The following is a 12,005-nucleotide window of genomic DNA, read 5'->3' on the forward strand; positions in this document are numbered from 1 at the left end:
CTTTCATCAACCACTCCTTTGATGTCATCTCACCCTCTTTTTCCCAAACTCAAACCATCCAAAGAGTCAGAACCATTTCTGAAGGACACTCCTCTGGGCACCACACCTCTCTATCCAACTGCCTTCCTGGCTATTCTAGACAGATCTCTCCTGCATCTGTCCCTACAACATCTGCTCCTCTCCCAGGCTCCCTCACTCAGAAAACAGCCCATTCTCCCACCCAGGTGCTCTGGCTAGAAACCTGCCTGTCCAACCCCCACTCTCTTCCGCATTAGGACCTGATCCAGCCACAGGTCCTATTGAGTCCACCTCCTCTATCTACCTCTAACTCCTCCCTCCTCTCCATGCCACTACCACGATCCTTGTCTAGGCCACTGTCCTCTCTTGCTTGGACTATGGCAGTTGATTCCTGATGGCACTCTGGGTCTCCACTCTTACCCTGCTCTTGGGTCAGAAACTCTCAATACCAGAGGGGGCTCTTAAAAATATACCACTTAAAATCCTCTCACTATTGGGACTTCCCTGTGGTTCAGTGGTTAAGACGTGCATGCACGCTAAGTCGCTTCAGTTGTGTCCAACTCTTTGCAACCCTATCGACTGTAGCCTGCCAGGCTCCAAGGGATTCTCCTGGCAAAAAAAAAAACAAACAAAACAAAACTGGAGTGGGTTGCCATGCCCTCCTCCAAGGCATCTTTCTGACCTGGGGATCGAACCCGCATCTCTTATGTCTCTTGCATTGGCAGGCAGGTGCTTTACCACTAGCGCCATCTGGGAAACCCCAATGGTTAAGACTCTGTGCTTCAAATGCAGGGAATGCAGGTTTGATCCCTGGTCCAGGAACTAGGATCCCACATCCCAAAGAAAAAACCAAAAGCCAAACAAACAACCCACTCTACTGCCCATTGCTCTGAGGCCAGCACCAGAATCCCTTTCTAGGCGTGCCAAATGCTCAGGCACTGCTGACGTCCCTAGGGGACACTTGTGCCTCCCTCCCCTTCCAGATACACTGGTCTTTACTCAGAGTGCCAGAGTCCCATCCCCAGGACCTCTGCACATGCTGTGCTTTTTTCCAGAATGTTCCCACTCTCCCTCCCAACACTTTGCCTGTTCTATTTCCCCTCTGTCTTAGCATCATGGCTGCTCTTCAGGGGAGGCTTCGCTAATAATCCTGTCCCAGCAAGTCCCCTTATTCTCCTTGTTCTTTCCAACACGCTCCCCAAAGTTTATAAATCTGCTTATTTCTGTGCAATTTCTATTGCGCGCACTCTTGCTGTCCACCCACCCACTCCCTCCCACAAATTCCCTGAGGGCAGGAAAGGTAATTAACTTGTTCCTGTCTGGACCTCAGAGAAGGGAACCATGCCTGGCACCCAGCAGGTGCTCCAGCAAATTTGAGAAGTAAACGAATAAGGAAGCAGGAGCTCTCCAGCAGAGAGAGTGATGGAGTGGGCCCCGGGGCACCTCTTGGGCAGCGAAAATAGCTACCTTGGACATCCTTTTCTCCTAGGTCCCATGCTGCTCCTGTGGCCTTGTCCAGTCTACCACCCAAAGGATCTCAGAATGGGGAGGACGTACAAAGCCAAGGTAACATCCTTCTGGAAGTTTGTCAGGGCCTTTCCTGTACCTAGAAGCTATCCCATTCTGCAGAGGGATAAAACTACTGTGAGACCTAGGACGTTCTTGAGACAAGAAACAAAGAGTAGGGAGAAAGGAGAACTGGGAAGATGAAAATTCTGACACTGCACTGTCCAATAAGGTAGCCACCAGCCACACGTGGTGGTTTAAAATTAATCCAAATTTTAAATCTAAAAGTTCAGTTCCTCAGTCACACTAGTCATATTTCAACCTCTTGATAACCACGTGTGGCTAGTGCCTATCTTATTAGATGGCCCAGACAGAGAACATATACACATCCCAGAAAGTTCTATTGAACAGCGCTATTCCAGGAGATCCTGGCAAAAGCCATTGACATTCCCCCACCTCAATGGGACTCTTTGCCTGGTTCCTGAGGGAACCGGGCTGGGTGGGGCCGGATGTAAATAAGACTGACTATGTGACCAAGGCTAACCAGGAGCATGTCCCTGTTGCAGCCCCAGGTGGCCTCACACCTCTCCACACCCTGGCCAGCTGGATGGGGGCCCATGAGGTGATCACGTGTTGGCCGGCGGTCCCCACTCCATCCTTGTACGAAAGCCTCAAACCGAGTGTTCATCTGGCTCTAGGATGGGGGTCCCCAGTCCCCTGCTTAGGCTTCTTTGGGCCCCTTCCTTTCGGGATCCCACTAGAAAGAGTTCCCGCTTCAGGCAGAGTAGGTGCGGGTGTCCCCTCTCCCACCCCGCAGGCAGCCAGGTGAGGTCGGGGTTCCCCGCACACCCTTGCCCAACCTCCCCGGGCCGGGTTGCGGAGGGCTGGGGAACTTCCTCTGGGGGGCGCGCGGTGGAGGAGCCCTCCGATGGGTGCCGCCCGCCCCGCGCCAACTCGCCCGCAGGGCCCTCAGCCCGCGTCGCCGCCCCCTGCCCGGAGGCTCCGGGAGGGGGCGCCCCGCCCGCCCGGACTCACGGAGACTCGGGAGCCACCATCTTGCTCGGTGGACGCTCTGGCCGCGGTCTCCTTGGGCTCCACTGAGCGACAGCAGCCACTAGCGGTAACCCGGGCGAAGAGGCGCCAGCGGCGGCGGGAGCCGGGGTCGCCGGCAGGGCGGCGGCGCCGGGGGGCTCGGCCGGCCGCTCCCACCGGCCTCCGCTCGGACTCGCGGCGCGCACTTGGCTAGGTGTGACACTCTCCCCCTCCCCGCCGCGCGCGCTGCAGCAGGAGCGACTCAGGTTAGACCGCAGGAAGGATGCTCCCCGCCAGTGGGAGGGACAGGAGGCATTCATTCATTGCAAGTATCCGTGGGCGCCTAGAGGAGCTCACGGGTGAGAGCCAAACAGGTGGAGCGCTAGAGAGGCTATACTCTGGCAAGGGCTCTCAGAGTGATGAACAAAATGCTTTGGCATCACAGGGGAGCAGGCTGTCAGCTGAAAAGGTTACTGGCCTGGAGCAGCAATGAAGTTTCACAAAAGGGTCAGTGAGGTTTTACCAGGGGAAGGGCATTCCAGCAGCGGGAATGGCAGAGTCCTGAGGAAACCATCAAGAAGTTCAAAGTTCAGTGCAGGTTCTCAAAGGTCAAGATAAGGGCTTCCCTGGTAGCTCAGTTGGTGAAGAATCTGCCTGCAATGCAGGAGACCTGGGTTCTATCCCTGGGTTGGGATGATCCTTTGGAGAAGGGAAAGGCTACCCACTCCAGTATTCTGGCCTGGAGAATACCATGGACTGTATAGTCCGTGGGATCTCAAAGAGTCGGACACAACTGAGAAACTTTCACTCACTCACTCAGAACAGAGGTGTGGAAGCTCCAGTGAATGCTGCGGATTTTGATCTAGTCTCCTATGGAAATCTCAGGAGGTGGGTGAGATGGGAAAGATCGTGGGGGATCTTAGTTCCCTAACCAGGGATTGTACCCAGTCCCTCAGCAGTGAAAGGGAAGAGTCCTAGCCAGGGAAAATGGAAGTGAAAATGTTAGTCGCTCAGTCATGTTTGACTTTTTTTGCAACCCCATGGCTCCTCTGTCCATGGAATTTTCCAGGCAAGAATACTGAAGTGGGTGGCCATTCCCTTCTCCAGGGGATCTTCTTGATCCAGGAATTGAAGCCGAGTCTCCTGTATTGCAGGCAGATTCTTTACCATCAGGGAATTCCCAGGAAATCAATGTTTTAATCTAATGATCCAATGAGTTACTTGTAAGAGGGATGACAGAAATGGGGTGGGTGGGAGGAGGGACCTCTTCCTAGAACTTTCAGAAATCCAGGAGACCCTCTCCACTGTGTGGGTTCCATGCAGGAGGAATGTGGGGTTGTGGCACCTCCTTCCTCCCAGACCTGGAGGCCTGCAGGGGAGCTTCAGAGCTGAACTCTGGGGCCTTGGCAGCCCAGCACTTAGCCTCATTTTCCTCACCTGTGAAGTGGGAGTTATAGCTGGTGAGGAGGAACAGGCAGGACAGGAATGGGTCTGAGGACCAAATGCAGTGCTGGGTGTGGAGGCCATTTGCAGAGGAGGTGCCAGGGCACTTGGTGACCCAGTCACCCAGTCAGCACAAAGTCACCCGGGAATACCTTCCAGCCCCCGCACAACTGGGTACACTCCTCTCCCACTCAAGGCCTAGGGCACACATTGAGGTCAGGGCATCTCAGGCTGGGAGCTCCCCCCAATCCCCTTCACACCATGCTGCTCTCTGCCGCCCACTATCTGCCTCTGACATTCGCTGTGCACCTTGGTACCCAGGGCCACCGGGATGATGCATATATCATGGGACACACACACACACGTGTTGCCGTTTGGCTTGTGGGTACACTCAGACAAAGGGAGACACCCCTGTTCTAGGATGGTCCCACACAGCCTGATAGGTCTAGAATTCTGCACCCCCAGAATGGCCAGGTATGTGCTGGAGGGTCCTGGTTAGCATCTTTTAAGAGTAAACATTTTGATTTTATTTATTATTATTTTTGCCCCACAGCCCTGTTTGTGGGATCTTAGTTCCCCGACCAGGGATTGAACCGCCCTTGGCAGTGAGAGCTCAAGAGTCTTAACCACTAGACCCCTAGGGAATTCCCTAAGTTAGCATCTTGCAACAGAACAGTCACCCTGGCCAAGTGTCTCAGAGCAGCCCCTCCTCCCCGCCTCCATGGCCAGGGATCCGCAGCCGGGACCCAGGACTCACTGGATGCTGCCTCAAGAGGGTGACTGTTGCTCTGATCAAACTGGAACAAACCAGACTGAGTGATGGAGAAAAGACCACCCAGAGGGGTCCAACTGAGGCAGGGGCAGGGGAGCAGAGCAGGTGTCTCATGAAATAACATCACCCTGCCTACCACCCAAGGGAGTGAGAATCTGGGGAAACTCCGTCCTGCTGCTTTGCCATCCCTGGGAAAGAATCACACGAAAGAGCACAGGGGCACACGCCCTGAGGCCCACAGGTATCCACACAGAGAGTAACAGGGACAGACACCAAGGAACACACTCGCACACGTCTTCCCATGGTGAGACGGCCTACGCACACTGATGTGTGCACACATGGAGGTCGTACCCGCAGCAGACACAGGCCTGCTGGCCAAGGGGCGGGCACAGAGGCCACGCACAAGCATGCACGTACACACAGACGGCCATGAGCAACAAAGACACACTCAGATCATACACACCCAGAGGGACAGACACACGAGGACACACAGACCCCTACAGACGCACATACAGACAACACAAACAGCAGACATGCAGCGGCACACGCCGTCACAAAGTGAGGCGTGTGTTCAGGAAGAGTCACGTGCAGAAACACACGCACCCCTTACAAAACTAGATGCATCTGACGTACGCAAGCTCAGGCAGCCAAACCCAGAGTCCCCTCCCACCCCTACCTCGAGTCACAGGGGCAGGTGATGGGGACCCCAAGGCATGCGCGCACACACACGCACACATACACACCCCTCAAGTAGTAACGTTGTCATTACTATCACAAATAAAACCAAAACACTGTGAAGAAGGGGAGCCCAAGAGGGAGAGAGAGCCGAATGCAGGGAATGAGAGGTTGAACCAAGGTCCCCACTTCCTGCTAGGATTAGAATTTTTCCCCTCATTCTCCAGCGCCCCCATCCCACTTCTGGGCTGGCCAGCACAATGGAGGCATCGATGTTCCAGGTGTTCCAGGCTCCTACCCTTTCCGCGTTGGAAGAAGACCCTAGAGCCCGAGCAGGGGAACCAGCCCACGCCCCTGTAGCAGGGGATCTCCCAAATACTTCAAAGGTAATGGTTGTTTCCCTTGGAAACGACCAAGAAACCCCTTGTATGGGGAGGTGAGCCAGGAGACCACAAACAAAGTATGTGGGAGGGGCACTGATGTTGACCTCAGCATGGTGGGGGGCCTCAGTGGATGCTGCCCCCCATCTGCCTGGCTCGCTCTCTGTCTCTCTCTCTCTGCTGCATTCACAATCCCCTCTTAGTCCCCTCCTCGCCTGCTCCTCCAGGCAGCCCCTAGAGGCATGGAAAGTACGATTTGATACAAGGAACCTCTGTAGCAGGCTCCCAGACGACACACACCTGCCCCAAGGTGCAGCTGCCTTATTCCTGCAGGCCGGACCTCCGGACCCCCAACCATTCCTGCCGCCCCACCCCACCTTTGCTCCCAGCTGGAGTGGGGGCTCCCTCTGTCCATACTTGTACCTGGGAAAGGTACCAAGAGCCAGCTGGTTACTGCAGCCTCTAAACAGACAACTTTGTTTAGAGGCCAACAACAGGAGGGAAAGAATAGGGCAGGGGAGAGGGGAGAGGCCCACCCTTGGCTAGAAGCCCCCTCCCCATCCCCCAGCTCAAGCGTCCTCAGCACTCACCCAAGAGCATTCTCTGCCTTTGGAGGCACCGCTGAGCTCTGAGTGAGAAGCAAATGAAACCCAGCCAGAGTGACAGAGGGAAGGGGTGGGGGATGCGAGGGACAGGGGAGGGCAAGAGGGAGGGACTCTTGCTTCTGCTGGAGAGCCGTGGTTTCGGCGCAGGATGAAGCTGCCTGTTCCCTGGTGTCCCCACATCACAACCACTGATGGAAAGAATGGGGCTCTTTCTTCCCCACAGGTATGGGGACAGAGGGAGGGTATCAGGGAGCCTAGTGCCTCTCATACCGAAGAAGAGTTTACCCCAGGCCCCAGGAAAAGAGGTGCTGCCAGCCCCTTCTCTGCCTGCCAGGTAGCTCTTCCTGCTGAACTCAGCTGCTGCCGCAGGAGCCCCTGTTCCTCTCTCCAGCCTTACTCATCCTCTGCCCCCATTATCTTTTATTTACCTCCTTATTGGCTCAGATGGTAAAGAATCTGCCTGGAAAGTAGGAGACCCAGGTTCAGTCCATGGGTCGGGAAGATCCCCTGGAAGAGGGCATGGCAATCCACTCCAGTATTCTTGCCAGGAGAATCTCATAGAAGAGCCCGGCGGGCTACAGTCCACGGGGTCAGGTCGCAGAGTCGGATAAGCGACTAAGCACAGCAGGCTACAGGGAAAGTGAAGTACAGAGTGTCCCAGAGTATTGGCCATGGTGATGTGGGAAGGGAGCCCAGGTGGCTTACAGTTCAGGACCTGGAGACTGCTGGCCAGATCTGCTACCTGGCAATGCCAGGAAGAGGGGGAGGGGCACGTTTATCTGATCTCCTAGAAGGTCTGTCACCCCGAGCTTACCCATACCCTTCCCTCCCCACTCATCTTTTCTCTCCTCATTTTGCTCCTTCCTCCCCTCCTCTTCCTGAAACCTGCCGGTTCCCAATTCACCTGGGCACCTGGTGCCGGGAGGGTGGGGTGGAATGCGGCAGGGGAGACAGCCAAAAGCCACACAGCTGGATCCAGCCTCGCATTCCAAGCCCCGGGTCCCAGCGCTAGCCCCCACCCCCTCAGCATCCTGTCTCCACCAGACAATAACCCATAATCTCTGGAGCAGCCAGTTCTCCAGCTGCAAAGAAGATCTGGGGAGGGGCTGGTGGCAGCAGCCCCTGAAAACAGGTTTGTTAGGAAAAGGCTCTGGGGGGAGGGCTGCGGGTATGCTCAGAGGAAGGAAACTCAAGCCCAGAGCTAATTAACCCACCTAGAGACACAGACAGAAACTTTGTCTTCTGTGGGGCCAGGGATCTGAGCTAAGCCCCCTAATTCTCCACCCAGACAGCCTTGCCTTTCCTGGTGGTCCCTAGGGGGAGGTGCTGATGGTCAGGTTCACACCTTTGGCAGGGGGTGGGGAGGCTGTCCAGGGTCAGTGAGGGCACTTACATCACCTAGCATTAAGGAGGACAGCAGCAGGAGGCACTGCTGGTTAGACTGCAAGAACTTCTCACTGGCCTTGGGGGTGCTGTGTGTGTGCTTAGTCGTGTCCAACTCTTTGATACCCTATGGACCATAGCCTGCCAGGCTCCTCTGTCCACGGAACTTTCCAGGCAAGAATACTGGAATGGGTTGCCATTCCCTCCTCCAGGGGATCTTCCTGACCCAGGGACCGAACCCACATCTCTTGCATCTTCTGCTTTGGCAGGTGAGTTCTTTTCCACTGAACCACCTGGAAGGCCTTGGGGGAGCCAAGGGGAGATGCATGCAGAGGCCTCAGGATGAGTTGGGAGGGGCCACTGAGGAGGAACTGGCAACCAAGGGAGATGCTGAAGCCGTGGGGGGACAGGCTGGAGGGCTTTGGGGACCTCCTGATGGGACTGAAATTAATCCATCTGCCGGGAGTGGGGAGTGAATAGCTCATCAAACCAGTGACTCAGGCATGACCCAAGCTCAAGGTCTTTGATCTCGGGCTCAGAATGCAGCCAGAGGTTTCTGCAGGCAAAGACTAGGAGAGGAGATGGAGGGACTGATTACAACAGGAGCCAGGTCTGAGGGCACGGGGCCGGGAACAGCCTCCACCTGCCACTCTGATGCCTTCTCATTCCCAAAGGCACAGGGACGTCTGATTCAACTGCAGCCATCTTTGCCCTGAAATCCAGCACAGTCTGCCTCCATCTCTGCTTTCCTGTCCTCCTTAGGGTCTACCCTTCACTCCCCTTAAGCCAGAGCTTAAGACATTTCTGAAATGCCCTTCTCTCCCCTCTGGTGTCATGTTGCAATGATGGGGGGCAGCGGATGGGATGGGCCAGCTGGGTCAGTCCTGCCAAGAGACGGTGGGGCGGGGGGGTGGGGCGGGGGGGTGGGGGGTGGGGCGGGGGGGTGGGGGGGTGGGGCGGGGGGGTGGGGGGGTGGGGCGGGGAGGAACCAACTGGATTTAGGAGGCTCCCCTCCCTGTCCCTAGCTAGCCTAGGCAGAGCGGGAGATGGCTGGCATCTCCCCATTTTTCAGTTGAGGACACCAAGGCATGGGCCCTGCATGCTTGATCAGCCTGTCCTGGGAGCCTGTACGCCTGCTCTGGGTCATCCCCCCTCCCCATTCCTGAAACACTAAGGCTCCGTCTCTCTTAACAGTCACAAGGTAGGGAGGGCACAAGAGATGGGATTTAGAGTCAGAGATGCTGGGATTTGAACCTGGCTGTGTGGCCTTAGGTCTGTTGCTTACCCTCTCTGAGCTCTAAGATATTTCCGTTTCTAACATGAGGGCTGAATGCCAGTCATCCACACTCTGGGATGTCTGGGTAAGAAAGGAATGCTGTGCTGCACTGCACATGGAAGTGCTTTGCAAACAGTTCATCTCCTAAGCACATGCTCAGCTTGGTGCTGGGTGTACATCACAGCTCTTGGTCCCCCCAGATCGAGGTCCAGGTGTCTGTCCCCTAAGCCTGGGGCTGGCCCCACATCTGCACTAGAGGTTGGAGGTGGAGGGTTGAGCCAGCAAACCTTTATCTCTGTGGATGTTCAATAACTACCTACAGTTGTTTAGGGTCATGTGTGTGTGTATGTGTGTGTGTGTGTGTGTGTGTGATGGTCAGTAGGGTCATTGACTTCAGCCATATTGGAGCCAGGGTTCCTGGTGCCCACCCCTCTCACAGGAGGAGGGGCAGGGCGGCTGAAAGATGGCTCAAGATGAACTCCTGAAGTATGAAAGGGCCTGCTGTGTGGGAGATCAATGCGGAGGAAGGCAAGTAGGGGAATGACCTGGAGTAAGGGCTAGGGGGAAGGGTGGGGTTCCTGCTGTCTTCCCAGCCAGTGCCCCTTCCTGGGTGCTCCAGGCTCAGTCCGGGTAGAAGCTGGGTAAGGCTGAGTAAGGAGGGCTCTGACCCAGGCGTTGGGGATGAAGCTCAGAGAGAGAACAGCCCCCCTACGTCTCCCTCCCATAGAAGCCTCGGGGACAGGATCCTCCAGACACGATCCCGCCTCACTGCCCGTGACGGCCTGTCACTGAGCAAGGCTCCAGCCCCATAGACCCCTAATCAGAGTGACAGCTCCAGGAGGCCTTCTAGAACGGGAGCCTCCAAGGGGCCTGACTGGGCCGTCCCACCCCCACCCCCTCAGCACCCTCCCAGGGAACGGGCGGGGGCGGCCCCCCTGGCTGCCACAGGCCTGAGATCTCAGGTGTCCAAGGACAGAGCAGTGTGTTAAGGGCTCCTCACACTTCACCTCAAGCCTCCTCCCAGTAGGTGTGACTCTGTCTGCTTCTAGTGCATGCTAAGTTGCTTCAGTTGTGGCCGACTCTTTGTGATGCTATGAACCATAACTCACCCGGCTCCTCTATCCATGGGATTCTCCAGGCAAGATTACTGGAGTTGGTTGCCATGCCCTCCTCCAGGGGAATCTTCCTGACCCGGGGATCGAACCCACATCTCTTAAGTCTCACGCATTGGCAGGCAGGTTCTTTACCAGTAGCGCCACCTGGGAAGTCCCAGCCCCAGTCAGCTGTGGCCTCAGGTCTCTCTGCTCTGGCCCAGTCCCTTCCTCAGGTCTCTCTGCTCTGGCAGAGAGAACCCCCTGGCCCACCCTCTTCCTTTTCATGAAGGCCTGGGAAAGACCTTCAGCAGGATGGAGGTCCCTAGGCCCCACCCCCGGGGGAAGTTGCTAGCATCTCTTGCTGTGGGCTGCCTCTCCCACCCCCAGCTCTCAGGAGGCCAAGGAGACAGGAGAGTCCATGGGAGAGGTGGGTGGATGCTGGGGGGTCATGGCCTGAAGTAGGTTCGAAGATAACCAGGTTAATGGAGCACCAGTTCCTCACTGGAGCCCTGGGATTCCAGAGTTCCCAGAAATCTGAGGGTTCTGGCTTCATCCCTGCTCTAGTCACAGCCATCACCACCCTCCCACCATGCTCCCACAGTGATGCTCACTCCTCTTAGCACGGTGGTGGGAAGGTCTGCCACGTGGACTGAGTGGCCAGCACTGCTCAGCGCAGAATCCTGGCATCCTGCCTTGGACCAGCACAGGGCCCAAGGGCTCAGGGATGCACAGACAGGTGACTTACCAGGTCCTGTTTAGCAATCTGGAGGGGAGTACCAGGCCTCAGTCCTCCTGGTGACTCCACACCTGGCCCGTACTAGGGCTGTGAGAAAAGGGAAGCTGAGTGAAGGGGGACTCCCTCCCTCTGGGCAGCCTGTCTGGGCCACCGGTATCTAGGTGCTGTGGTCCTTTCTCTCACACCCCACATGCTCCCTCCACCCTGGGATACTGGGAGAGGAAGGAGAACCACTGCCCAGGAGGAGGGCCTGCAGAGCCCGAGTTAGAGGGGAGCAGGGGTGGGACAGAGTCCTCTGGCCACAGGAATGGCCTTCCCCAGCCACCCCTACCCTCCAGCCCCACTTCCCTCCGAGAACCTCCTTTCTGATCATGGAACTGCCCATCATAGCACCCTCTAGGCTAGGGTCGTCTTGGCACCTCCTGTTTCCTTGGCCCCACATCTCATCAGTCACCAAGTCCTGCAGAAAAGACTCCAGAATGTGTTTCCTTCATCCCACCCCCTTCCTTCTCATGTACCCCAGTTGTTGTGAGTTGTTGCAAGTGTGTGCCTGCTCAGTCATGTCCAACTCTTGGCGACCCCATGGACTGTAGCCCTCCAGGCTCCTCTGTCCATGGGGATTCTCCAGGCAAGAATTCTGGAGTGTGTGAAAAGTGAAGTCGCTCAGTCGTGTCCAACTCTTTGTGACCCCATAAACTGTTGTGTAGCCATTCCCTTCTCCAGGGATCGAACCCAGGTCTCCCACATAGCAGGTGGATTGTTTACCATCTGAGCCACCAGGGAAGCCCCTGATTGGCAATACTGCCTTATATACTTGAAAGTTGTTCAGAGAGTAGATCTTAACTGTTATCAGTGCACACACACAAAATCATAATTGTGTGAGGGGGTGGCAATATGAACTAACCTTATTATGGTAATCATTTTATAATGTATATATATGTATCAGATCATCACATTGTACACCTTAAACTTACTGACATTTGTTATATGTCAGTAATATCTCAATAAAGATCAATGAAGAGAAATACAACAAGGACTTACTGTATAATACAGGGAACTACACTCAATATTTTGTTACTTTCCCA

The 12,005-nt window shown here is 55.7% G+C and overlaps 1 protein-coding gene across 2 annotated transcripts in view; it reads right to left on the reverse strand.

Annotated features, from left to right (window-relative positions):
- Positions 1 to 12,005, reverse strand: part of ZNF385C (zinc finger protein 385C) — a 59,119-nt gene that overhangs the window by 20,458 nt on the left and 26,656 nt on the right. Inside the window, exon 1 of one of the 2 annotated variants that reach the window (XM_069603755.1) lies at positions 2,560 to 2,594. The exons of the other annotated variant lie outside the window; for it this stretch is intronic. The gene's annotated coding sequence lies outside the window, so the exon portion shown is untranslated. Of the gene's footprint in view, positions 1 to 2,559; positions 2,595 to 12,005 lie in introns of those variants that run through there. 2 annotated transcript variants of the gene reach the window in all.

Source organism: Ovis canadensis, chromosome 11, assembly GCF_042477335.2.
Source record: "Ovis canadensis isolate MfBH-ARS-UI-01 breed Bighorn chromosome 11, ARS-UI_OviCan_v2, whole genome shotgun sequence".
Taxonomy (NCBI): Eukaryota; Metazoa; Chordata; class Mammalia; order Artiodactyla; family Bovidae; genus Ovis; species Ovis canadensis.